At 45.8% G+C, this 26,361-nt stretch overlaps 1 long non-coding RNA gene across 2 annotated transcripts in view; it reads left to right on the top strand.

The window, feature by feature from the left end:
- The window catches only part of LOC142814452 (uncharacterized), a 512,230-nt gene that overhangs the window by 464,371 nt on the left and 21,498 nt on the right, over window positions 1-26,361 (top strand). The window lies entirely within an intron of this gene.

Genomic DNA, 26,361 nt, shown 5'->3' with positions numbered 1-26,361 from the left:
AATCGCCTAGTAGAATCACAGCTGCGCGAGGAAACAAAACCTTCACATGGCTCAGACAATCATGTAGGTCATTGCAAAAGTTTGCACTTCCTGAAGGTGGGCGGTAACATACGCCAATGACAACTTTTCTAAAAGCCACGTTGAGGCAACACCATGTTGCCTCCAAAACCGAGTCTATTGCAACAGCGTAGTTTTCAATGCTCTCATTCACCGCAAGAAGAACACCACCGCCACATCTATTAGGTCTGTCGCAGCGATATATTTTGTATTTTTTATCACAGCACAGCAGCTCTTCGTTTCGTATTTTGTCGCAAAGCCACGTTTCAGTTACCGCAATAATATCGGCGTTTGAATCATTAACTGCTGCACTCATTTCATCTTTCTTGGACAGGAGGCTGCGAACATTAGTAGACAGCACGATCAATTTTCTGTGGTCAACGCAAGTGCCACCACCCCTTGCTTCATCCTAGCTTCCCGAGGAAGCATTAAATTGTCGACCAGAACGAAGTTGCCGAGAAGAGGAGTTGGCGACACTAGCGTTATTAGTTACGCGTCTGGATGGCCCGATTTCATGCACTGTATCAGTAACGTAGTCGTAGCCATAACATTTCTCATTTGCAAAAAGTTTGTTATAGCGCACACTGAAAGGGCAATGAAGCTCTTTGGCGAAGTTGGTCAGCATTGCTCTAGTACGGCGAGTGTTAGCAGAAAAATCCTCCCGCATAACCACTTTGCTTCCTTTGAGCATGTGACGTTTTGAAAGAACCATTTCTTTCGTTTTGTAGGTGGAAAATTTTACTATAATCGGACGAACTTTATTAGTGGAAAAGCGGCCGATTCTATGTGCGCGTGCAACGTTATCACCAGATAAAGTTAGATCAAGGGACTGGCGAAATAAGCTCAAGATAGTTTCCTCAGTCTGCTGCGTAGTTTCAGAGGCATTGTCTGCGATACCAAAGAATACTAGATTATCCCTCCGAGAGCGATCCTCAGCCTCATCGAGACGCGCACGTAGACCAAGCATGTCGCCCTGCACTTGCCTTGTAAGTTGACTCGTTGCCGTCAGTTCGCGCTGAATGTTATCTATAATGGATGTCCGCTTTTCAACCGTTTCCAGGCGCGTCAATATGTTGGAAATGTCTTTAGTAAGCGAAAGCTGATGTTGCTTAAGCTCCTGGATGTCACCTGACATTACCGCTTGCGTGGTTTCAATGCGAATCGAACGTTCTTGCATATCTTTCACCATTTTATGTATTTCAGTAATTTGATCATCCTTGGGTCCCGGGTTCTGCTCGACATCACCACATATTAACAACAAAAGGTCACAAAAAGGCTGTAACAGGGCTTCTGGGCATGGAAGCACCATAATAAAAGGGTTGTCAGATCGAAAACTCCTACACGGTAGTCTGTTAAAATAACTGACCTGCAAAACGTAGGGAAGCATGAATGAGTACATGCTTCTGCCGATGCTTCCATGCCCACTGCCGGTGGCATGCGTGCAACACGGTTTTAAAGGGGCCAGTGGTGTCGCTGTCGTCGTGGCCGATGACGATTTTGCTGCGGCACGTGCGAGATCCCTCCCCTCGAAGAACCAGCTCTGATGAGATAAAGTGCAGAGCACCGGACCCTGGGTTGTATCCAGGTAGGTGCTGTTAGCAGTCGAAGGGAAAGTCACGCTGGAATGTACGCTGAGCGGTAGCAATGCTCCGGCGTTGACTGTACTCAGGCACTCGACGAGAAACTGCAAAACGTAGGGAAGCATGAATGAGTACATGCTTCTGCCGATGCTTCCATGCCCACTCTTCCATGCCCATGGTAGGCGGTAGTAGACCGGTGAATGATACGGTATTCGGCAAGGAGTGCGTTGATGACTTCAGAGAGGAATACACGTCCTCTGCCGCTGAGAAGTTCACGTGGTGCGCCGTGACGGAGAATGAAGTTCCGCAGGAGAAAAGATGATATGTCGTGTGCGTTGCCAGCAGGCAAAGCGGCTGTTTCGACGTATCACGTCAAGTAGTCAACAGTGACAACAATCCAACGGTTTCCGGAAGCCGTGAATGGAAGAGGCCCATACAGATCGATTCCAACGTGGTCGAAAGGCCTGGCTGGACAAGGAACTGGCTGGATCGGACCACAGGCGTGGTGAGGGAGAGCTTTGCGTCATTGGAACTGCGGGCACGACTGAATGCATTTGCGCACAATTGTGTACATGCCTCGCCAATAAAACTGGGAGGAAAGCCAAGCGCATGTTTTGAAGACGCCCGCATGTGAGCACTGAGGCTCAGTGTGGAAAGCTGAACATATTGCTGCACGAATATGGCGAGGCATGACGAGTAACCACTTTCAGCCGTCGGACTTGTAATTCCTGCGATAAGAGGTCATCGCGGACCTCAAAGTGAGCCGCTTGACGGCGCAACGTTGGAGAAGATGGAGAAGTCAACGGGTCTCAAAAGAATCGCAGAGGAGTGCTGATCCAGTCATCCTTACGTTGCTCAGACCCCATGTCGCAATATTTCGAAACGCAATCATTTCGTCCACGGCAGATAGTCATGCAGAGCTTTCGGAGGACAAATGTGAACCTGATAGGGCATCGGCATCAGTGTGACGTCGGCCAGACCTGTAGACAAGACGCATGTCAAACTCTTGCAACCGCAAAGCCCAGCGAGCTAAACGGCCCGAGGGGTCTTTCATTGTGGATAACTCGCGAAGCGTATGGTGATCGGTGACTACGTTGAAGGGTCGACCATATAGGTACGGTCTAAATTTACCAGATCCCATATAATTGCCAGACACCCCTTCTCTGTCACAGAATAGTTCTCCCCTTTGGTGAGGGTACGGCTTGCGTATGCGACTACGTACTCCTGGAATCCCGATTTGCAGTGCGCGCACACGGCACCGAGTCCAACACCGCTGGCATCGGTGTGTACCTCAGTCGGAGAAGTCGATGACGGCCTTATTAGCGGAGAGAAAGTCCCAACCCAAAATGAGGTCGTGGGAGCAGGAATTCAACACTAGTAATTCGACGACATAGATGAGGCCATCAATCGCGATGCGAGCAGTACAGGCAGCGGCCGGCGTGACGTGCTCTGCGCTGGCAGTACGAAGTGATATACTTGCTATTGGCGTCATAACTTTTTTATGCAAGCGGCACAGCCTGGCACTGATCACATAAATTGTGGCACCAGTGTCGACAAGAGTGAGTGCAGCGACGCCGTCCACATATATATCGAGAACATTCGTTGGAGAAGAGAGAGGCCTTGGTTTTTTCGCGGGCGACGCAGTTCCTGCCTCTGGAACTGCGGCAATCAGTTTTCCCGCTCCGGCGATGAAGGACGACGACGCATCGGCGATGGCGAGCGGCGGTTAACAGGAGGTGGTGGTTCGCGTACGATGACACTTGGTAAGGGGGCTGAGAGCCTGTGAACGAAGGGCGCGGTGGCACATAAGGGGCAGGTTCGAAGCTCTGGTGGTAGACAGGGACGCGTCGACGCCAGTATTGTGCTATGTGGCCAGGTAGGCCACAGGCAAACCATATTGGCCTATTGTCGAATGTACGCTATTGTCCACTACTCTGAAAGGACCTTGGCTGAGTGAACCAAGGAATGGGTGGCGGTGGCACGGCTGATGGCAGTGACGTAAAAGTCTAAAGAGGTGGTCGAGTGGCCACTTCAGCATAGCTTAGAGGTGCATTTACCTCAGCACAGGCAACAGGGGTCGGTAACGGAGTAGTGTCACGGGCAGATGGCAGAGCCGCGCAAAATTGCTCCTGGATGGCTTGGCGAATGTTTGCTGGCAGAGGTGACAGTGGTTGGCCGGCTGTAGATAGCAGCGATAGCTTACGAGCGACTTCAGCACGAACAAACTCCTTGGTTTGCTATAGCAGTGACTCAAGGTCAGCGGTAGTGGTTAGGCTCCAGAGTGTGTCATACAGGACGTTATGGCGTCGCGTGAGAAGATGCTGTCGCCGGAGCTCGTTGAAACTCTGACACAACTGGATGAGCTCAGAGACAGTGACAGACTTCTTCAAGAGCAGCATTTGAAAGGCGTCGTCGGAAATGCCTTTCATGATATGTCGTACCTTTTCAGTTTCCGCCATCGTCGGGTCGACACGCCAGCAGAGGTCGATGATGTCCTCGATGTAGCTAGTGAATGTCTCATTAGTTTGTTGAAACCGGTTTCGCAGTCGTTATTCTGCGCGAAGTTTGCGTACACCAGGGCGTCCAAAAACATCTGCGATGCAGGCTTTGAAGGTCGTGCCAGTGGGGATATCCGCCTCATGGTTTCTGTACCATAGCTTGGCAACATTCGTTAAATAAAACATCACGGTTCCAAGCTTCGCGGGATCATGCCATTTGTTAGTAGCGCTGGCTCGTTCATAAGTTTCCAGCCAATCCTCAACGTTTTTCTCGTCGGTGCCGCTGAAGATGTCTGTTTCTCACAAGAGCTGGGCACCGGGATAGCGCTGGCGTGGTGAAGCCAGTGGGGGTGTGAAGACAGCGTCGTCAGGCATGACGAATGGCAGCTTTCGGCTACGCAGTTCCAGGACTGGGGAAGACCGCAGCACTCTACACCAAAGTATTGTGTGAATGCAAGGTCAAAAGCGGTAGCAGCGTCGGTACTGAAGCAGCAAAAGCAGGCCGAGTACGCGGAAAGCGTCGCAGCAGCAACCAGGCAGCCTTAGCTCGCGCCTCGCGCCAACGTGCCGATCTCGCTGCAGTTGTGGCCATTCGTCTTCACTACACTATCTTTTTTCTTGTGAGCCGGAAGTTAAATATTGCTTGCTGAAAAAACTCTGGCGGTTTTGTAATTCTTTATCAGTCTATTTACGTAATTAGAGAGTACGAAAAATATTGCGCGAATTCCGCTTATTGCACTGAAATACTTCACTGCTACTGCCTAATATCGATAGGCCTCCATCCAATTCAGATTTTAAGGAATCGCAGTGTACCACTCTGCATATCTACACCATACCTTTTGGCTTTCTGTTCAGACACGTTTTCTTGAAATCAGGCTACCCACAAGCATGCAAGAAGACGCATGAATACAGCTATGAAAGATTAATTAAAACAGGTATAAAACAAATAATGAAGTCCAGAAAAGCAACAAAAAGCAATGGTGATCAAGGTAGGCAACTTTCAAACAGAACATCAACAATGCGCTACGCTACGACTCCGTAGAGCCTACCGGCTCACAATAGCTTAGACGGGGGGACAACTTACCCAATCTAAGAGCGGAAGAGTTTCGCCACTCTGATCCTTCCCGATGCGAAAATGCTCGTGATATGTTCCCTACGGTGCTGGAAACTCGGCGACAAAGCTCGGAATTTGTATTTGACGAGCAAGTGGCTCCGCTCTGGAGAGCCAATTTTCACTTTATAGGTCCGCTCAGTTCAAAAGCACAGATTTTCATTTTGTTCAATGCTTTTTATCCGCTTTTATATATACATTCCACATACACAGACACCAAGCCTCTCTTGCCTGTTTGCTCGTCTGGCTATCTGCTTGAATTTTTCTAATTTTGTATTTCCTCGACTTTGCCAGGTGTTTCACTTACTTTAGTTTTGTTTTGCTATCAGCATACATTGCTGTACAGCCTCTTCTGCCTTTCGGGTCTGCAGCGAAGACGTGCTGGAAGGTACAAAATTCTTGCCCGTGTGCGAAAACGCATGCCTAGCAGCTAAACTCCACTGTGAAAACGTTCCCGTTAATCGAATGCTCAGTTTGCCTGCCGCAGGGGCCCGTTTTTGTGACACTGTCAAGTCTCAAAAAAAGATGCAGTGGTCATAACAAAAGATACAGAAGAACTTAAAAAAAGGAATCATTTTCCTTTCTTATACAGCATACAACTGCCTGTTCTTGTTGATCTGCTTTATTTGTTGTTCTTATTTCTTCAAGGGCTCGGTGGAGATGGAAGCGGGGAAGCTTAAAGTACCTAATAAGAAGGAAGCAAGTATCGTCGTATATCATCGTAGAAATGGCGGAGGGGACTTTGCAACGATTTCAAAGGGCGAAATGGCTCGAAAGTCAAGTTTCCATTTTCTCTCCTGCTCGATCCAAAATGAAACTTGCCGTCTGAGTAAGGAGGAAGGGAAAACATGCAAGCATTCTTCGTCAACTTGCGTTTCTTTTGCATTGCTCGTTTTATGCCCTCGTAACGTATGGAAGTACGGGCGACATCAGCAACGGCCGGTGCCTCGCACAGGCAGAGAATGGGATTTGTCATTCCCGTTCTCTGATTAAAGCGTGTTTGCGGCATTGTGCGCGCACCACAATGCTTATATCCGTAAGCTATACGCAATAGCTCTGGCTCTGTGGTGGACATAGTCAAAGAAATTTTTCATGCTGACCATGGTGTTTCCACATCTATTTTAACACGACAGCATTAGAGAGCTCGTTTCGCAGATATTCCGCCGTCGTTGACGGCACCCTTAGTTGTGAGCGAAAAATCATTCGTAGAAAAATCGAGAAAGGAGCAAATGAAATAAAGAATAAATTTTTCGGTCCCATTGAGGATCAAACCCAGGCCGTTCACATGGCCAGCAGGCGTCCTACCACAAAGCCATTATGTTACTTGCCACTGTTGCGAGAAAAATCACTACATAAATGACATGTATTAGAAGGAGTCTCCTTAATGCATTTCGTTTTACAGGTGCCACGACGAAAACGAGCCCATTAGACGATTTGTAGGCGCATTCGGAAGGCCATCAAACTACGTCGAAAAAGGCAGGTATAGTGCAGCCATCGCCGCTAAAAACACAGACGAACTTTCAAACAGCTATAAAAATAGACAATTATGTCCATACAGCGAAAAATATATCATGCCTCTTCAGCGGCTTTGGTCAAGCAAACAGCAAGTGCTATAGATAATGTGCTGCTATCTGTGAGGCACTGTGAGAACCTGTATGTACTATTCACGCGCACGCGCTGGTACAATCTACAGTGTGTTTGTATGTGTGTGTGTGTGTGTTTACCAAAAAAATGTTATAAGTATGCATTTAGCGGTTGAAGAGCGCAATAGAGACTGGATTTCGCTATCGGGTTCAACTATTTAAGACGAAGCTTAGGGGCCCCCAATATATTGTTTTAAGGGGAGGGGTGAACGTATATTTGGTAGAAGGAAATTTTAGCGGAAAGTGAACCCAGTGGTGTCTCAGCAACAAGTGCCTCTTGGTGCAACAGCTGTGTCTGGAAAAGAAGAGCACACCAGTCCATGGCACCTTCAGGTGGTAGCACCAGCAGCTGAATATCTCTTAATCACTATGCTTACTTTTCTGTTACTGAAACAGTTTGGGAAAAAAGACGCAGAAAGAATAGACAGTGCCACTTGCTGACTAAAAGCAAGACGGTCATTTTGGCGATCCAGAGTATGAACACATGTTCGAGTAAAGAAGAAACTGTGTCCACAGGATCAATCCCACAACCTTTTAAGTGTTGCCCTTCACCGGCATTGTGAACGTAATGAAAACGGTGAGGTGTCCCTGAGAATTGTCAGGAGCTGTGTAAAATAATACATGACTATTCTTGATCTAATCAATTAAATAAAAAGTTAGCTGTCACCCACACTGGGCATGTGAATGCCCAGCAAAGTTTTATGACCCACGAAACCGGCTCACAGGGATGGGGCGTGCGTTACTATCAGTTGGGAATAGTTATAATCGCTTTGTGGTCATTCTGGTAGACATATTGGTTCCACAACCAATCTCAGCGAAACATATTTGTTCCTTTCGTCGAGCATTCCATTCACCTTGTTCTTCTGGTATCTCATTTTTGGGGTCTGCCTAAGCAGTCTTAGAATGAACTGAGAAACAGCAGGAAAGGCTTCTCTCTTATATATGAAAGCGGGAGACTCGTTAGGCAAAAAGCCAGCATCGTTTGACGTCGTTTAAAGCCCTCGTCTGAAGTGTTAAGCTTCTGCCATTTATTCTTTTTCGGAAAACGCACCAGTGTGTCTTCCCATTGTTCCCAGGTGTCTCCTCATCTATCACGTGGTTTGGTGCTTGGTTCGCGATTTCATTCATTGTTAATAATACAGATCCCTAGGATCTGTGCCTTGCTGCAAAAAGGTATGTTATTTGTGTTCAGTTGTTAACAAAGACAAAGAGCAAAAATGGTTAGGTCAAGGGCAAGCAGGTTAGTCAGAAGAGAAAGTTTTGGTTTGCTACTCTGCCCTAGGGCAGGGGCAACAGCTATAGAGTTGTAAGAAAAAGAAAGAAAAGTGGGACGCTAAGATATTCACGCACAGACACACACACACACACACACACACACACACACACACACACACACACACACGATTGCCATAGTCATTTGGCGTGGCTGGTTCACCACAAAAACTTCAGCATCTTTGTCGCTGTCTGGTGGGAAACGCGAACGTTCCGGCAATCCATAATTGATTCAAAGAGCCGCTGGTCATCGAGTCATTCTAACGTTGCTGAGAGATGCTGTCTTTTGAACCTGTAGGGAAAACGCTGACAAAGAATCTGTGCAACGTGTTCCTCGCTGCCACAGCGATCACAGGCAGCACTGTGAGCCATTTCGATTCAGTAGGCAAAGTTTTCCTGAATAACACTCCCAGCCACAAGGGGCTGATGACTTTTGTTGCGGGTTCAAATAGTCTGGATGGAATTTGAAATTAAAGTGATGGATATAGAAGGTGAAGGCGGGTATGCAGAAAACCGTATCTGTTTTGCAGTGAATAAAAAACCCTAGATAGCCGAGTGGTTAGGACGCTTGCCTTTACAGCATATGCTGCCCTCGCGAGGAATCACTCCGCCGAAATTTCTTCTCTGTTTTCCTTCTTTTTCTTTGTGTCTTCTTCTTAGTCCCATGCTAGATGCTGCTAGTCTGTTACCCAAGTTCTGTGGGACTCATCTGTTGTGATGGAGGTATCTCTTGGGAGAAGATTACGCCAAAAAATTTTCGTACCAACTAGAGAGGTATTCTGCTTAGCTGTAGATACTGATTTGCCCTTCAATCAGACATAGCTCAGCTATTTACACGTACATAATCGCAACTGATGCGATCGTGAGGCCCGCAAGGAAGACCATTTTAGACTGCTTTAGAGAATCTCCTGATTGTGGCATAAATTTTCAACGAATATATAGGGCCTATTTGTTGAACAAGGTCCACGGAAACAACGTAAAAAATGTTTTCTGTTCGTTTTGTTTTCTTAATTTTTGGCGGGCGAGGTGAAGGGGGGGGGGGGGGCGGGAGCAAACATGATATGTGATCCGGTGATTCTTAGGCCGAAGCAATGCACCTTTGTATTCACACCTCATGTTATGTGACATTACTAAACGTATGCTAACCATCTAACTGTAGAGTTGAACAAAATTATCGTTATTCAAGCTTTACTCGGGATTTTATTTTCACAAAGAGGACAATACTACTTTGACTCTTTCATACGGCGAGTGAAAAAAAATTATGAGCGACTGCAATTTCACTGCTGCCAAGTCGTTCTTCCGTGCTATTTCCTCTGGGCAAGTGTTTTTAATTTCAATAGGTTTTATATTTTTGTGCCATCGGCGTTCTTTCTCGATCACTGCGCTGAAAAACAAAATACTAATAGCTTTCCAAAATGGTTCGGCACCTTGCGCAGATTTCACGATATAGGTTTGGCAAGAGGGAGAACTATTGCAAAAGTTAGCTACTGTTGTCGTCGCCAGAAGTGTGTGTGACCGCAGACTATACCGATCTCAGTTGTTTACCACAAACCTAAGCGCCGCTTATTCGACATGTTGGTCGCGGTGGCCTGCACAAGACGCGGCGTTGCTAAACGACCACATTTTCGGAAGGACGGAATCCACACTGAATGACCCCCAGCTGTTGCCTTGAGAGTGCTTTGCGCGAAAGACGATAAGCGGCACCAGCTGTGACATTTTTGGCACTGCGCTGGCGCTGCACTTATCGAATCCGATACAATTTTAAAGCGATGTAATACGCCGATGAAAGCTTTTTGTCTGCCTTTAGAAGTCGTTCTGGACATTTGGCTACCTAAGGGAAGCCGTTTGCGAGTATAAAATCTGTAGAAGCAGCAGAGAAAAAAACAGTCACTTATGTTGGTGCAAATGGTTTTGATGTTTGTTGTGACAAACGCCATCAGTGGAATAGCAAGAGCATGATTGAATTCGATTGCGCATTTTCCTTTTACCATGTTGCTTCTTAACTTGACAACTTAATTTAAATGACACGAATTTCGAACTTTGTGGCCAAGCTTGAAACTTATGCAGTTACTTTTTTTCTAAATCTGATTTAGATTGATGTCACAGACACCTGTATAACCAATTAAAACTACCCTGGTATTTCCCTTAGTAAGCAGGTATATTTAGGCGGGCAAGGCTTGGTTGACGGTCAGGTTTTGTAAATATGGGTGGGGGCGAGTTCAAGCTCTATTTCAATGAGGGGGCGAGACTAATTCCCGTCTACTTCGACTTAGGCAAATTTTTCAGAGCGCCATGCGATCAGATTTAATACTCCTCTTCCGGTTTTTCTGCATTCGACGGATCTCCCAACTACAACGTGGGTTTAGAGCTCCAACCCTGAAGTCCATCATATACCCTATCATATACCTGGCCGCAATGGTCTGACGTCTGTATTGGTCTGGTAGCTTTTTTTTTTTGATGATAATCTCTATACTAGAAAATATACATATGCACACATTTTTTAGTGGACAATATGTAACGTAGTACTGTCAGCCGATAAATCACCTTATAAGGAAAACAAAACGGCCAAAAACCACACAAAGACAGCAAAGAAGAACAACTGACAAGCGCTGGACTTACACCTGAATGTTCATTGCATAATTTTTCAATAAACTTTGGTCTGTTTTTCAAGGACCTGTTTTGCAGAAACATTTGCTTTTTTGCTTATTTTATTCATAGTTGACACAGAGCGCCAGGGTGTCTCTACAACTGCTAAAGTCAAGCGACAGTAGAGAAAGTCAGCACCGTTTACACGATTCGGCTGCTATTAAGTGAGACAGAGAGATGATGCTCTATTCTGGGGTCGGCCATGAAATCATGAAGCAGAAAAAAGAACACCGTTTACGGGATGCCTAGTTTCTTTTGGCTCCCTTGTGATTAACCACTCGTATACTTCAATCGCGGAGATCATGAGAGAAGAACGAAAAGGTGCGAGCTTCACCAGGGATGAACTGGATACGCTACCTTGTAGTGGTTGAGAGAAACGGGTGAGAAAGTTTGAAAGGAGAAGAAACAGCACACTCTAAAAAAATCGCAGCATATCGTTGGAGTGAACGATGATTAGTGGGGCGAAGCATCTGTCAGCCCATCCGTGGTTCCGTCCGTCCGTTCGTTCTTGCTTCCGTCCGTCCAAGGGACCATCCAGCGTCCATCCATACGTCCGTACGTCTGCACATGCGTCCGTGCGTGATTCCGTTCATCTGTCTGTCTGTTTGTTCGTGCGTCCATCCATTTGTACCTCCGCACGTCTATCCATCTAACCGTCCATCTGCTAGTCTGTCGGCCCGTTTGTCCATGCGCCCATCTAGTGCATACTCCAAGAACCGCCATCTCTCATCTCGCATCCCCTACGGCACATACCCGCCCTAGAGCGGGTATGTGCCCCCGGTGGTTACGTACTACATACATACATACATACATACATACATACATACATACATACATACATACATACATACATACATACATACATACATACATACATACATACATACATACATACATACAAGGTATGGACAGACCAACGCCTCAGGGAGCTTCGCCCCTAAAAAGAACTAGAGTCCTTATACGCTTCCTGTGAGTCCTGATTTGCCACGTACATGACTCTCTTTAAAGAGACACGCGAGGTCATTGTAGTCTCACCGGAGAGTCATAAGACCCCGAAACAGAGTCAAAAGTACGTGCTATATTTGAAGCGAGTCATGTATGGAGCATCTCCAGGCTAATTGAAAAGAGTAACATATATTCACTCTTTTTTTTCTTTTTCGCGATGATATGCGCTATTTTGTCGTCACTGCTTCCAGCTGTGTTCAAGAAAAACCATGACGCACATAGCTTGAATACCACAGTGCATGTGTTTCCCAACCAGTTATTCTACTGGCAGTGCGCGGTGTGGGCACTCTTCGCGATTAGATGTCTCTTTCCTCTTCTCTTCTCCTTACTGTTCATATTGAATTACATATGATCTTAATTTCTGCCCAATAAAAAGACAGACACTTTTGAGAGACAGGGCAGGTGCCGCTCTAGCTACGGGTTTATTGCAAAGGCTGTAACAGAATATATAGCACAATAAGGCACAGGCATACCGTGCGGTCACACAACTTATGGGGATACGGGATGCGATGTAGAAAAACTAAATTTCGCTGTTGAACACCCACATGGACGTTTCATTAACACAGCTAGTTTTTTAGTTTTTTATTTGAAACACCTTTCAAAGTTCACGATCTGGTTCTTCTGATTTCTACCTAGAATCTTGGCTTCACAAAACGTTGGCTCCGACTTGCGTTCTCGGCAGTGGGACGAAAGATGGGCGCCATATACATTCCTCAAATTTTCCGGATGTTTTTTAGCGCCTGGCCTATCTCTTACATCTTTTTTGTTATTTTTAGCGAAACATCATGATGTGTATTCAATAACCAACCTAACAACAAGTTCTTATCACGAAATAACTATGCGCAGGCAAGTCCGCTTTTAGCTGTTTCGTGCGGGTACAGCCATACAGCGAAAGTGCAGCAGGTTAACGACACCGTGTAAGTGTCTTGTAAATCAATCGGCAGTGTCTATAACTAAGATTCTTCGCTAATAAATCTTGAGTCACAAGGGACAGCACAGCAGTCGTATAAGATGTTCTACGAAATTAGTGGTTACCTTAACATTGAATACATTAGGTAATTTGACTTCAGGGTGAAATAGCCATGATGTATACAGTGATTTGCAATTTTATTTCATGTGCGCGAAAAATAGACCATTGGTGTTAAAATTGCTCTTCACAAATTGATAAAATGCTTCCAGTTTAATGGGAACAACAAAATGGAATTCTACAAAAGGCAAGAAGACAAGTCAGCAGATCATTTCTGCAACGAAACGAGATTATTCACATATACGTGATAACTCTAACGCAAGAGAGAACACGGAACGTCAGCTTCTTGAGACAACAAGTGGAACCTTATATTATGCTACTTAGAACTACAATCAATTGCTAGCCAACGATTCTCGGGGCTGTGGCTGGCTAAGGAAATATGGACGAAGGTTGAGCCGAGGCTGTCCTTAATAAACATCTGCTTAAGATGAAAGCGAGGTACTCCCTCAGGTGAGGGAGTCGCCGAATTAACACCAAGGTTCCTGTTCACCCCTGTGCCTTTAAGTGCCTCCTACTTTCGGCACTCTTATTTCGTCGTTTATTCCTGAAATGACGAGCGCACTTAGCATATTCCAATCCTTGGCGCATAGCACGCCAAGATTGGCACAGCAAGGAGAAGCTCAAATAACACCGGCGCTCTTCTCCTCCGTAAGTCTCACGCTGTAATACGCAGAGCGTGAACGACTGCATGTACCGTACGCGCCCAAGATGCGCGCTTAATGCGGTCAGCCAGCCTGAATGCTAAAAGAATGCACCTTTTCTGAATTCAGACGTGCCTCTCATACTTGTCATGTTGGCATCGTTAAAGCCCCTGGACTCCGGCTGGAGTGCGATGACTTCGTGAGATAGGCGAGAAGAGAGAACTAGATCTTCAGCTGCACCGTCTTGTACCGGTTTGCTACACTGCGTTGCAGGAAAAGCGAGAAGAAAAGAAAGGGCATAAATAAAACATGAACGAAACAACAGAAACCACATCCCAACATTTTTCACAATACGGTGCTGGAGAGTTGCCTAAAAAGAATTGCAGCATATCCACGGGGTGAATGATGGAGAGTGGGGCGAAGCATCCGTCCGTCCATTTGTTCTTGCTTCCGCGCGTCCGTGCGTGCGTCTGTTCGTGCATCCGCACGTCCATCCGGGCGTCCATCCCTGCGTTTATCCATGCATCTGTTCCTGCGTCCTTCCATGCGTCCATTAGTCCGTGCAGCCATTCGTGCGTCCATCCATGAATCTGTCTGTGTGTCCGTTCATCCATCTAGTCAAGAAGTACCACCATCTCGCATCTTTTCGTCATATATTCCTCATATAGAAGCACCGCCATCCAGCGGATGTTCCAAGGACTGAACGAGAGGAGGCACACACACATTTTCTTACGGCTTGCGCTTCGTGTCTACTTCCCACTTTTAACCACCTCGAGTTCAGTATATACAAGTTCACTGTATTCATGGCACTGCAGCCCAACGCTCGCTAAACCTTTCTAAAACAAAGGACGTTAGGCCCAGTGAGTATAACGTAGCAACCCTTTCTTGTCAGATAGGGCTCAATGTACATGCCAATGAATGCTAATGGGGAATGAGAGACAGGATAATTCGGCTTTGGCACACGCACACTTTCTTACGGCTTGCGCTTCGTGTCTACTTTCCACCTTTAATGACCCCGAGTTCATGGCATATACTAGTTCACATTATTCACGGCACTGCGGCCCAATGCTCGCTAAACCTTTCTAAAACCAAGGAGGTTAAGCCCAACGAGTTTAACGTAGCAACCCTTTCTTCTCAGATAGTGCTCAATGTACATGCCAATGGCTGCTGATGGGGAATGAGAGACAGGAGAATGTGGCTTTTATTAACGTGCACGCTGCGAATTTTTTATTGTTCAACAACGCACAGGAGAAATCTCCCACCGGCACCACCTTGCAGGTCAAAGTCTAAGACATGCTACGCACTACTATGAGGGACGAACGGATGGCGCTTTAAGAAGCTTCGCCTCTGAAATGTGAGTTTATATATATATAATATATATATATATATATATATATATATATATATATATATATATATATATATATATATATATATATATATATATATATATACATGTGATGCTATGATGAATGGGCAACGAAGCCTGGCTCATACGCCATGTTTATTCCATCTCTCACTTCTTCCTTCTCGGCTTCTACCAATCATCGCTTCATACGTCACACGATTCCCCCTCCCCCTCGAAAGAAGGCATGGATTACGAACAAGGAAAAGTACACAAGGAGAGGTTGAGAAGTCACAAATGTCAAAATGCACAATTGGCTTCATGGCCCCGTGGTGTTCCGTAGACTCGCAAAACTTCAGGAAAGAGTGCAGCAGTCCGGTTAACGCAGGAGTTCCGGTGGGTGAGGCTGATGGTTGCGTCCTGGATAACACAAGAATGCTTTGGACGTAGAGATAGCGGAAATCGCAGCCGGCATTCTTGTGAAGAAGAAACGAGGTTCGAACACCTTGCAGAATGGACAGTTCAGATATCGTAGGCATCGAATTCTTCGTCGTGGCACAGGTCGTGCAGGCAGCTTGCGTGCGCGTTGATCGAGGTTGATTGGGCGCTGCCTGTGTTTCTGCCGAGTACAAGGGGTGCTTTTATGGCTTTTAGAAATTTTTCTATGGCGATGTCGCAGATGGTTTGATGGAAGGCACATTCTTGATCTTTGGTGGAGAATGTATCCACCACGATGGGCCTTTTTGCAATGTTCTTGAAGCCTTAAGAGTGCACTCGATGAAGTTTTGTTTCGCCGTTGACAATGTTGAAGTATGCGTTGACGTTGTAATTTATTCGTTTCGTCAACTTGCTTGTGGTGTGACATTGATCGTGTTGCGCCAGGATTCTTAGCGAGTCCTCCGCAGGCTTCTACGATGCCAACCAATGCAACTGTTTCTGGCGCCAGATAATGTGGCGGGTTTGATGCACTTGAATCTTCTGTATTTATAAACCGTTCATTGTTGGTCGTTGCCTGAAGCGTACTTATGTCATCAGAAGTCGCACCTGTGGTTTTGTTTTCATTATATGCAGTGAGGTTGTGTACTGGATTCACGTCGCTTCCATCTTGTGATTGATGAACACTCGACGCATCTGCAGAACACTTTTCTTCACAAGATGCTGATTGTGAATGCTTCTGTCTCTGTGGAACTGCTGAACTGAATACTTTGAACAAATGAGATTCCTGTGAACATTCGTTGTCTGGGTTGGTTTCGTGCGGATTTACTAACTCGTCATGCGTAAATGCTACGATCTTGTGAGGTGCTTCATCAGGTTTATCAGTAAAGTTGCAGACAGGAGATGGAACTGCTGAGCTGAATACTTTGAACGAATGATGTTTCTGTGAACATTCGTTGTCTGGGTTGGTTTCATGTGGATTTACTAACTCGTCGTGCGTAATTGCCGTCACGCATCCGGAGCCGTGTGGGCCATGTGTGCGACACGAAGCATCAAGGAATTCGGGTGGTTCAGTAAAATGTGAAGCGTTGTGGTGCAGTGAACACGTTGAAAAAGCCGATTTCATTGTTCTTGGGAAAGCCGGCTTTAGGTTTAGTCTTTTGCCGAACTGGTCTAAATTCCTTTCGGTATACGGAGGCTTTACCTTGTTTCTTGCGACGTGCAAGTTACGAGTCGGTGTTCGAATGCGTGACGTTTTTTCGGAAGAGTCATATGATGGTACAATGGTGGTATATTTTCTCTGAGGTCTCGTTTGGGAAATAGGCTTAGTGCGGGAAGACTTCGCGTAACTCTGATGGGCGAGTTGAGAAGCCTTCCGCTGATGAGGTATGGACAGGTCTTCATAGTATTCTTTGAAACGGGTGATCATTTCTTCTTTGATCTTTTTCCAAGACTCATCGTTCTCGAAGATGTGGGTGAGGTAAAATTTCAATGCCTCACCTGAGATGTAGTCAGTGAAGTTTATGATCATCTCCCGTTCCGACCATGATGCAGCGGTGGCATGGAGCTCGAACAGGTTGAACCAGTCCTGTACGGGTCCGTCGTCCGCTGATCCGGTGTACTTAGGGATGTCAAGGCCTTCTGATGCTGCTGTCATGATGCTTGGTGGTCTTGGTGGTCCGCCTTCGGTCACTGCGTCTCGCTGAGGTCATTGATGATGATGGCCGGGCGATGAAGTGGTTGCGAGGTCTTCATCCTGTCGACTTGTGTGACACTATGATGAATGGGCGATGAAGCCTGGCTCATACCCCATGTTTATTCTATTCTCTCACTTCTTCCTTCTCGGCTTCTACCAATCATCGCTTCATACGTCACATATACATATATATATCAACCATCGCTACGTTTTTACGTCACATGATTCCCCCTCCCCCGAAAAAAGTCGCGTCAGAAAGGTAACAAAACAACAAAAACGCGTGTTAAAGCGAGCGGAAAATGTCGAAATGCACCGTAGTTTCATTTCAGAAGAGAGTTCCTTAACTCACACAAAAAAAATACAGCAGAGGGAAGCAGTCCAGCCATATCTATAGAAGAAAACTCGTGTCGACGAAGCTGGCAGTTGCGTCCTGGATGGCATAACCACACCCTGGAGATCTGCACTGGTGATGACATCGGCCGAGTTCTTGTGAGGAACGGACAAGGTTGGGAGTCCCTGTAGTATTTCAGGTTCGGATGTCGAAGGCATCAAATTGTGTGTCGTAGCGGGAACAGACTATGTGCTTCCAGTTTGCGAGTGAGATGGTCGCGGCAGACGGAGTGGTGTCTTGGTCTCTGCGTTCTACAGATAATGCCTTTTTATCTCTTGAACTGAACTGAAGTAAACTTTATTTTGTCCTGAGAAGACAAGTCCCCCTAAGGTGGTTCGCTCGCGGGCCGCGTCCACGACGGAACCGGGAGGTTGAATTCGACGGCCAGGTCGTGGGCTCTCTGAAGAGCCCGAAGTTGATATTCCTCTTTCAGACTTGTGAGGAGAGCGGTCCACTGATCCTCCGTGGCTGGAGACTCTGCAGTCGCGCGCAGCATGGGGCATTGTCACAGCATATGTTGCAAATTGCATTTCCGGAGCCCACATCGAAGGCAGCCCGGCTTTATTTCACTAATAAAACGTGAATAAGAGATATAGGTGAAGGTTAAGCACCTGTTTGTAACAGACGTAAAGTGAGAGTTTGCGGTCTCGTTAGAAGAGAATAAGGTAGAGAAAACTTTCTCTGCTCAAGTCGGTAGTGCCGACAAATTTCGTTGTACGTTAGGAGCGGGTCCCGCTGCCATGGCTCGCCCTTGGGCCTTGGGTCGCCCTCTCTCCTGGCGCTGCGAGTAAAGTCGCGCGCCTGGGACTGAACTAGCTCGTTGGCGTTAGGAATGAGGGGGTGAGCATCTTCGCCTACATGGCCGGGGAACCAGATCAAGTGTTTAGTAGTAGCCCACGTTGCACGCGAGAGCACTCGGTCTGCCTCTTTACAAACCGAGCTGGCGCGAAAGGTCCTAGCTGCGGCTTTGGAGTCTGTGCAGACTATTGTGCGATCCGTGGTTGCCAAAACTGATGCTATAGCTACGTGTTCCGCGCCATCTGCATCCGTGTGTTCTCTGGTTTCGGAGCTGTAATTGTGGGCACAGTCTTGATCTCTTGTGCCAAATGCGTTTGTGACGCCGATCTCTTATGCGAAGATGTGTCACGTCTTGAATTTGTTTTAGGAGGCTTACTTTGCGTCATCGTCCTTGAAGGTGTATACGTTGGAGTGTCTGTGATTCTTGGACTTGCTTTTGCTGGCGTTGCTGATGCTGCTGTGGAACGTATTACGGTGTGATCCCTTCTTGAGCATTGCGCTGGTTTTCTTGACAACTTGACGTGGTGCCCAGTCGGCAGCTGGTAGTCTCTGGGCTGTTGTCATGTATTTCGGGCAATCAAGGTAATGCTTCAGAGTTGGTAGAAAGTTCTTCGGAAGCTTCTTCTACCCTGTTCACTACGAGAGGCTCTTGCGCATTGCAGCGTGCGACGTTCGATGCGTCTGAGCCTTCGGTGTTGCTTCGACTGTCAAGTTCTGTATGCACTAGACGGCAATGCATGAACCCGTACGGAAGGAGCATGGCTCCACAGGGTATTTTCCTGGTGCGTCAGCTCGTATATTGTGAACACAGCGTCATTATGAGGCAAACAGTGAGCGTCAGGAGCACTTGAAGAGCCGCGTGATTAAAACCCGTGTAGTGGACTACGTACGCGAGACGAAGAATGAAGTGCATTAGGTGGGTAAGCAACGTCTCGTGTTGTGGGCTGGAGTGACGACTTTGGAAATGCCGACTTTCGTGCAGAAGAGAAGCACGTTAGATAGTTGGGTTTTTTCCCTAAATGCGTGCATGGTCGCCTGTCAGTGAACTCATGTGCCCTTTCGCCTTGTGGCAGTTGTCGATTCACGTTGGGCTTTCGAATGCTTGAGGACTGCTTAGAGAATTGACGATAGTGTGCGGTTGTCTTGATATAATTGACAATAAATAGATCTTCGTCACAGTCGGTAAAACGAGTGATCATCTCTTTTTTGATCTTTTGCCATGACTCGTCATTTTCAAAGATGTGGGTGAGGTAAAGCTTAAATGCCTCACCGGTGACGTAGTCGCTGAAGCTCGTAACCATCTCCCGTTCCGACCAAGATGCAGCGGTAGCGTGGAGCTCGAACACACCGAACAAGTCATGTACAGGTCTATCGTCCGCTGCTCCGGAGTACTTAAAAATGGGAAGGTCAGTCGTTTCTGTCATGATGCCGGTAAATGCATGCGCCTGTGATCACCTCTTCTGTGGTCGATATTCAGTTGAAGCGTATTGCCGGTGGCTTCGTGAATGATCTGAGTCTGATGAGCGGCGGCTAGGTCGTCATCCCGTCGACTCGTGGGACACTATGAGGACTGGGGGACGTGGCCCGGCTCATACACCTTGATTATTCTATTGTCACTTCTTCCATCTTGGCTTCTACCAACCATCGCTACCTTCTTACGTCATATATATATATATATATATATATATATATATATATATATATATATATATATATGACCAATCCAGAGTCTGCCCAGTGCAACCTCTTGATGCCTGTTACGTTTTTGTGTAGCATATCTTCCTATTCTTGGCTTTACTATCTGCAATTTCTTCTTGATGGCTGCGTTTCATTCCTCTTGCCATTGCCCACGCATTCAGTATCTGGTTAGTGGCCTGAGGTCTTCATGCAGGATGACGTCTACGTCTACTGATGGGCGGAGTGCAGCTCACTTCGCAAGACGGTCCACTGCCTCAAAAGCTGGCTCTTTTTACAAAAAGTTGTAAGCCTTACTTAGATTGGCTCATCTTACAATATTCCGTAATTCCACACATTCACACTGGTAGCAATCTTTTCAATGTAATGACAATTGTCCTCACTACTGTCGTTTTCATAGCTGTAGTCACTGGTTTACATATTACACTTCAAATGATACACGGAATAAGTGGTGCTGGACAATATTTCGTGAGCCATAAAAATATGATGCGTGATCTACAAGAGTTACAGCAAGGAATTCTCCTTTTTAAATATTTTGATAGCTACTTGTCGACCACTATAGATTGAGTAACTTTCAATCAATATAACTAACCACTAGCCCAGTCTTCTGAAAACATTCGGCTGATCCCACGTACCTTGGGAATCGACGTCATCGCGAAGCATTTGGAAGAAAAGTGACTGAGGTGCAATCAATTAAACGTTACGAAACGACACTAATGACTTGTACAAATGTCGTACGTGCACGTGTAGCAGTCGCATATGTCTTATACAACCAGTTATTTACTTACACTTCCGTAACAATGCCGACAGTAACATGAACGTTACCAACACCAAAAGTGGTAAGATGATATGTAGCGTCTGTGTTTGGGAAGATGGTAACCCGGGGCAGTGCTACAGAATTCAGCCTTAGTGGACGGCGCCTAACTACAATGACGTTAACACGACGTGAAAGCTGTATTATAAGACAACATAAGTAAGGTATACAAATGAAATAGCCAGAATGCAACCACAATCGACGAAATAATAACATTTTGCCTGAATGGTATTTTTTTTTCAAGCAGTATCAAAACCTGGCATGGCTCAGTGGTAGAATTCTGGATGCCCACGCGGAAAGCTTGCTTTTGGTTTCTTTACATTTTATTTTATTCGTCGGGTCAACGCTGCCAAAAACACTTTTTTCTTGACGCTTCAAATTACCTATGTGTGATCTCGTCGTTCTTGGTTAGATATGAATATACCCGCATATCTGTGGCACATACCCGCCCACGGGTATGTTCCACACACCTGGCAGAAAGGGTTCGACGATGTACGTGATGGGATTGTGATATCATTCATGACATGATGCAGCAAGTCATATTCTTCAAATCATCTTATCCTCTATACTAAGTTTGGTTCAATTTCAGCTAAGGGGGCGCTTATGAAAGCACCCAGACGTAGATAGATAGATAGATAGATAGATAGATAGATAGATAGATAGATAGATAGATAGATAGATAGATAGATAGATAGATAGATAGATAGATAGATAGATAGATAGATAGATAGATAGATAGATAGATAGATAGCACTTAGCATTTCTTAGCGTACTGTAGGCACTTTTAGAATTCAGAAATTTCATAGTGAGGGAAAACTGCGTATGTTTGTTTGCTGGTTTGTTAAGATAACTTCTCGAAAAAAAACTAAGGGAAGCACGGAACGCTAAGCTATCATGATTGCACTTGGGGGAAAAAGTTTCAAGGTGCAAATAATGGTAAAAAAAACAAAAACATACCACAAAGTGGTTCGTTATGTACGGCTGCACGTTCTTCAAAAAATTTACTTCCAAGTTTACATTAGGAATTTCTCCGGGTTAGATAAAAAGGATATTGTATGCTGCAATCAGTGAAAGCCAAATAACGATGGTATGTAATCAAGTGCTCTTTCTTCGAAACTAACATGAGAAGTGTACAGTGGGTCCTCAGCTAACTAGAAAACACGATTTTTTGTACCGGCTCCCGGGGTCAAAAGTTTGCTAAGACAGAACAGTTTGCTGTCTGCCTGACAACCAATATGCTGTGTCTTGCTACATTTTATTTTTCAGTTTATTACACTTCTCTAGCTTCGTTTTATACGTAATAGTGTCTTTTACATGGAATTAAAAAGTTTTCAGTACAATAAAATTGAACTTGCTGGAAGCTATACCGGCGCCTTCAAGATCAAGATGTTCTGAAGGAGCAAATGTTTGCTCTCTTTTGCATTCAGTGAAGGTTCAAGAGGAATGAAACTGGTTCACTGTAGTGGTTGACCTCGCTAGGTGAACGATTTTGCCGTGTTCTTGTGACTGTATAAAACAGCTATGAAATACTCTGAAGACGGCACACAAACCAATGAATCACGAAAGAAGTTCAACTTTCAGCAGTTGGGTGGCCCTCTGACACGTTTGTTTGCTTCTTTCTTCAAGTTGAAGTTTTATTTATATGTTACACAAAGGAAAGATAAGGCCTATTTACTCCCCCTACAACCAAAAGAGCTGTAAACGAGTTCCTCTACTGTTAGCAGTCTTTTTTTTTTACTTTGGAAGTGCTTAACGGCCGGTAGAATTCCTACGCGGAAACCAGTCGCCCATACCAAGATCAATTGCTCAGTTCGTTTCGACTTGGCAGACACGGCTTAGAAGACAGAAAAAAAAGGATTACATCTCGACGATTAGTGAAGAAATCAATTCTATGTTTACTTAGAATTAGCGGCCCCAGCACGGTGGTCTAGTAGCTTAAGTACTCGGCTGCCAACTCGCAGGTCGCAAGATCAAATTCAGGCTGCGGTGGCTGCATCTTTGATGCAGGTGGAAATGCTGTAGGCGTGTGTGCACAGATTTTGGCGCACGTTAAAAAACCCCGGTGGTCGAAATTTGTGGAGACCGCCACTACGACGGCTCTCATAATCATATGTTGGTTTTAGGACGTTAAATCTATCATATTCATCATAACTCGGAGATAGCGCTACAGCCCAGCATGTTATGACGAAATTCGGTTCGCATGCCGATGCTGGTTCATTTTGAACGTATATTTACTCAAAATTCGTCATGAAAGAACCGTTTTAAAAAAGGAGGGTATGAGGTGCGGCGTTACTGGCGACCACCAGCCGGTAATGCCCTTCTTCACCAGAGCAGGTTTGCCCACCGTAGTGCAGTATGTGGCCACTACGTCACATATAAAATCAGCAATTGACCCCCGGCCTTCAGTCCCCTGCGGCTGCCAAGCGACTGTCCGAGGCGGTTGTCAGAACTGCTATGCAGATGAGGGTACTGAGAATCTCTGGGTCCGGACAGGCAGCCATTGGAGTTTGAACTTGGCTACGTTCAACGCTAGAACGCTACCTGATGAGGCTAGTCTAGCTGTGCAATTCGAAGAATTAAAGGGTGATAATTTGGATGTAGTGGGGTTCACAGAAGTCAGGAGGACATCGGAGGCTTATACAGTGCTAAAGAATGGATACGTCATATGCTACCCTGGATTAGTTGATTGAAAAGAACCAGGGGTGGAGTTTTTTATACGAAAGGATAACGCAGGCAACATAGAAGAATACTATAGCATCAGTGAGAGGGTAGCAAGTATCGTAATTAGGTTTCTCCAAAGCTCAAGATAAACGTGGTATAAGCATACGCACCTACATCGAATCATGATGATCCTTTGTTTGAACGCTTCTATATACGAAGACGTAGAGAGCAATTCCTAAAGTAAAGAACATTTCACTATATCCGATGTTCTCGCCGCATGCTGCAAGAATCTGATTGTTGGCATGGGCTTATTACGAGAATATGAAGCCGTCATTAACATCCCCGACAGTTTGATTACGTTCGGCAAAGTCCTGGCATACCGATTGTCCAGAGGCGTGGCCAGACCAATTGAGGCTAAATGATGACAATGCGGCTCTCCCTCATAGGTCATTCACGCTGATGTCTGGGGAAGCCGCGGCTCAGTTTGACGCCGAAGGAGTGGCAGACCAAGCAATCTCGCTCCCCACACACGGCATTTCCGTCGCACGAGGTATCGGCAGTGTCGCAGCTGGGCGCACGGGCTTTCTCCTTACAAATTTTAGTGCTGATCACCAGGATTTTCTAAAAGGTGCGGTAGTCGCTTACTTTCACGATGTCGTATATGCCGAAGGCTGGTTGTCGGGAGTCGACGAGGCGCCAAAAGTTCATTCAGCGCCAGTTTTCGACATCACCACTACTTTGTCAAAGGACGACCGATGGAGGCTTCTTCAGCTACTGGCCGAATTCCAAGACTGCTTTTCGACAACAAGAAGAGCTGGCCGCAGCCCTCTAACCAAGCATCGGATAATTACTGAGGACATGGCGAGACTTATTCACCAGAATTCACCAGAAGTCTTATCACGTGGCTCCAAAGGAACGCGAAGCCATACATCAGCAAGTCGACAAAGTGCTTCAAGACCACGTCATTCAACCATCAAAAAGCCCCTGGGAGGCACATGTAGTGCTTTTTAAAAAAAAAAGACGGCTGCCTGCACTTCTGTGTTGATTACAGAAAGCCAATTGCTGGAGACGTTTCTTTAAAATAATCAAGACTACTGATTTAGCATCGGGGTGATGCTCTTTGAAACGGAGGCAAATGACGCGTGCATACATGTGAGCAAAAACGACAATCAGGAGATTTAGTGGGCATTACGTAGTGGGCCTCTGGCTATTCGATGACAAAAACGGCGATATTGCAGTTAAGCTGCTTATAACACGCTGTCATCGCTGTGTCAAGGTCTACCTGTCTTTTGTTCGCATTGCATGGCGACAATTCATGTTGCAATTAATCCAAAATCATTACAGTTGCTATTTATAGAGACTCATCATTGATTTATATGTGGGGTTTAACGCCCCAAAACCACCATGTGATTATGAGAGATGCTGTTATGGAGAGCTTCGGAAATTTCGACCACCTGAAGTTGTTTAACGTGCACTCAAATCTGAACACACGGACCTACAGCATTTTCGACTTCATTGAAAATGCAGCCACCCCAGCCAGGATTATATCCCACGACCTTCGGATCAGATGCCGAGTAAGTTAGCCACTAGGCCACCGCGGCGGTGCCAGAGACTCATCAAAAGAGAAGGAGCGGAAAAAATCTTCGCTGCATCCAACTTCTATTGATATTGATCGGCATTTTACTGCTTTGTCGAGTAACTTTATTTTTTTTATGACAATGACTGCCAGGTACAATTCCTTCATTGGGTGCACTGTATTAGCACCCACTCTGCAATGATTTGGCCTACCTGTGTTTCACAATAGATCTGTGCATTCCATACGCAAAAGCTTTGCCACACGAGCTTAGTCACGCATACCAGTGCGCGTGCGTTCATTTGTTTAGTCGGCCACGGCCAGAGCGGAGAAGCGAGCGGGCATTCAATTCCATGCGCCTCCGAGCGTAATTCGGCTTTTGTGTATGTATACCTGAGTATACCTATATATATGTGCAATTATGAAGAAACAGAAAGCCCCTAATGACAATCAAGGGCCGGAACCAAAATATTGTTGCATTTTATGCCACCTCAAAGCGTGTCCATCAATTAGTTTTTAAATGTAGTAGCATATTTCATAGTGCTTTGGAGCAGTGTTTCACTGCAGGCGGCCGTGGTCAAAATATACGAATTTCCTCGAAATGAATTAATGTGGCTGGGCGAAGTGAAGACCTGAGGTCTTTACTGCTCACGTTAATCGCCGACTAGTGTAAAGGGTCTGTGCTTGCGGGTCTTTTATATTGTTGCGTCACAATTATGAATATAGTAATGTGTTGTTAATCCTTATTTTGTGTCTCTCCTATGTTTTAACTATGGCCCTACGCACGGATGCCAAACGAATGCACAAGTCTCGCTTTTAAGGTGATTCGCCGCTAAAGGCGCGCTTGCATAGAGTACATGACGTCCTCTCGAATCAATGCGGAAAGGTGGGCGCCACCGGACACCAAGGAAATCGCGAGGTGGGAGAAAAGTGCACGGCAGAGTCTGCATACTGTCACCCGTCGTTTGCCTCACCCCTTCGAGTTTCGAAAGGTGCCTTTAATTGCCGCAAGTGGGCACTAATTAGGGTAATGACGCTGGCCATCTTAACGAGAAGAGGCATTATACCGATTCCATTATAGGCATTATAGGCATTATACCGTACCTTGTGCTGGAGAAATCCGGTTGGAACTGCAGCATTTAATTTCTATGCAGTGTCGAGTATAACGTTCATATATTCACGACAGTCCTGTCAACGTAGGCTGCATGACACTATCAGTAGCTTTTCAGAGAGGCTGCTGCTTTTCAGCTAGATAATCAATACGAGGGATCAGCATTACGACGGTGGTTTATCTAGGGAGAAGTGGGTGGATTAGTTTTGCTCTTCGGTGAATCCATTGTAAGGTGATCAAAATAATAAAGCTGAACTATCATGGTAGAATAAATAATTGCGTGGGTAAAAATGAACGCAGTGCGTCACACTGCTGCACCTCTCAATGGATGTGTTCAATTATGGTTGTTTGACGCAGTTTAT

This window comes from Rhipicephalus microplus, chromosome 4, assembly GCF_043290135.1.
Source record: "Rhipicephalus microplus isolate Deutch F79 chromosome 4, USDA_Rmic, whole genome shotgun sequence".
Taxonomy (NCBI): domain Eukaryota; kingdom Metazoa; phylum Arthropoda; class Arachnida; order Ixodida; family Ixodidae; genus Rhipicephalus; species Rhipicephalus microplus.
Note: the sequence above shows the minus strand (reverse complement) of the source record. Positions and strands in the feature narration are given on the sequence as shown.